The following is a 2,449-nucleotide window of genomic DNA, read 5'->3' as shown; positions in this document are numbered from 1 at the left end:
CGCTTTGGAAGGAGAAGGCGTGATGGCGCTCCTCCGGTTTTCAGTCACAGACAATTGTATGTTGGTTCGTAGCGTGCATTGTTGCAATGTTACTTTTCTTGGTGGTTTATTAAATTACGGATTTTTCAAATGTTTATTTTTTCCTCTGTGCTTAAAAATCATTTAAAAAGCGGCCTGATTATGCGGCATATGCTACGCCGCGGGTTGGCTAGTAATTAATATTTCATTATTGATATTTTTCAAATAAGAGAACGTTACAGAATAGAATGTTAAGAAACAAAGAAAGAAAAAAGAAAGAAAGAGAAAAAATTGTTTTATTTTAAAGATGGGTAAGTGGACTTCAAAAACGATGGATTATGTATGTATGTATGTATGTATGTATGTATGTATGTATCTATCTATCTATAGTGCCTTTCATATCTATCTATCTATCTATCTATTATATAGTACCTTTCATTTCTATCTATCTATCTATTATATAGTACCTTTCATTTCTATCTATCTATCTATTATATAGTACCTTTCATTTCTATCTAAGATACAGTGTCTAATCGAGTGTCTTTGCTCATATTCCTCATGTCTGCCCAGGCTTTGTTCAGGTACCCCTTTTTTCACTCACCCAACCAGTAGTAATATGTTTGAAGTGAGCCACTGTACCCTCAGTTGCCTGTTTTTAGCTGATAGGAGTGTCACCCTCTGTGGTCTCCTGCTGCTGTAGCCCACCTGTTTCAAGGTTCGACATGTTGTGTGTTCAGAGATGCTCTTCTGCATACTTCGGTTGTAGTGAGTGCTTATGTGAGTTACTGTTGCCTTTCTATCAGCTTGGACCTGTCTGGCCATTTTCCTCTGACCTCTCCTTATCAATAAGGCATTTTTAAACAGAGACCAGCCGCTCACTGGATATTTTCCCTTTTTCGGGCCATTCCCAGTAAATCCTAGAGATGGTTGCGCTTGAAAATCCCAGTAGATCAGCAGTTTCTGAAAAACTCAGAACAACCCGTCTGGCACCAACAACCATGCCACATTCAAAATCACTTCAGTCACCTTTCTTCACCATTCTGATGCTCGGTTTTGAACTTCAGCTGGTCATCTTGACAAAGTCTACAGGCTGATATGCACTGAGTTGCTGCCATGTGATTAGCATTACCATTAAATATTTGTGTTAACAAGCAGTTGAATTGGTGTACCTAATAAAGTGGCCAGTGTGTGTGTGTGTATTTATCGGAGACACTGATGTTAACTGCCTCTCTCTTTTCATCTGCAGTTCTGAGGGAGAAGCCCAAGCAGACATCTGACCTCACTTCCTCCACAGACCCAGAAGCCCTGACCCTTCCGGAAGGGTCCCTTTCATAAACCAACCAGCCACCAGTAGATTCAACGAGAGAGAGAGAGAGAGAGTGTTCCTGCTCTCGTTCATTAGCTACATCTTAGGCCATTTAAATAGTTGTTGATACTGTCAACCTTTTGATTTATTTTTGCCTCTGTGTTCATTAAACAGAGTTTGACCAGGGTGATATGCCAATACTTCATGTGCCCTCTATTTATCTTTTCAATTCATCTATATAATAAAACTCTAAGTTCTTTGTTTATCTGTGTGAGTGTGTGTGAAGTCCTTCCAAGCAATTTGATTGGTCAGTTTGGCTTTGATCTGATTGGCTAGTTTTGCTGCATTTGCTCAGTTTAATGTGATAGAAAGTAAGAAGCGCCAGGTAAATTAAACAGTTGACACATAAGCGGATACCAAGGAAATGTCAATGTGAACTTTATTTATATAGCACATTTAAAACATAGAAATGCTGTGGCCAAAGTGCTTTACAATAATAGAATAAAAGAAAAACATACAATTAACATGAATAACATAAATAGAAATAAAACAAATGAACATAAATAAAATAAATAATAAATAGAAGTAATGTAACATAATCACAATGAGGAAACCATCAGTATTACTGAGGGTCACGGAATGCAAGTTAATAGAAATGAGTCTTTAATCTCATTTTGAATTGTAGACGACTCCTTTATGTGACGAGGTAAAGAGTTCCACAGGTGAAGAGGAGCAGCAGCTGCACAAGCCCTGTCTGTCCCCCTTAGGGACAACAAGAGACAACTGACCAGAAGATCTAAGCACTCTAGATGGCTGGAGTAAAGCACACAATTCAGATAAACAGGCAGGAGCAAGCCCATGCAAAGATTTAAAAACTAGCAACAAGATTTTAAAATCAATTTGAAAACTGACGGGCAGCCAGTGTAAAGAAGCTAATATTGGAGAAACAGAATCAGTCTTTCTTGCCCCAACCAGGAAGCGAGCGGCAGCATTCTGGACCAACTGTAACCTGTGTATCAAGGATACCAGAATACAGCGAGTTGTAGTAATCAAGGTGAAAAAGATAAAAGCATGAGTAGCTTTCTCAAGATCCCTAGAAGATAAAAAAGGCTTGATCTTACCTAA

General features: G+C 38.5%; 1 long non-coding RNA gene across 1 annotated transcript; it reads left to right on the top strand.

Annotated features, from left to right (window-relative positions):
• The first annotated feature begins 212 nt into the window (after nt 1-212).
• Nucleotides 213-1,589, top strand: LOC120539800. The gene is made up of 2 exons (XR_005635684.1): nt 213-329; nt 1,265-1,589. It is a non-coding gene; the product is annotated as an uncharacterized LOC120539800 (long non-coding RNA).
• The last annotated feature ends 860 nt before the right edge of the window (nt 1,590-2,449 follow it).

Source organism: Polypterus senegalus, chromosome 11 (assembly GCF_016835505.1).
Source record: "Polypterus senegalus isolate Bchr_013 chromosome 11, ASM1683550v1, whole genome shotgun sequence".
Taxonomy (NCBI): domain Eukaryota; kingdom Metazoa; phylum Chordata; class Cladistia; order Polypteriformes; family Polypteridae; genus Polypterus; species Polypterus senegalus.
Note: the sequence above shows the minus strand (reverse complement) of the source record. Positions and strands in the feature narration are given on the sequence as shown.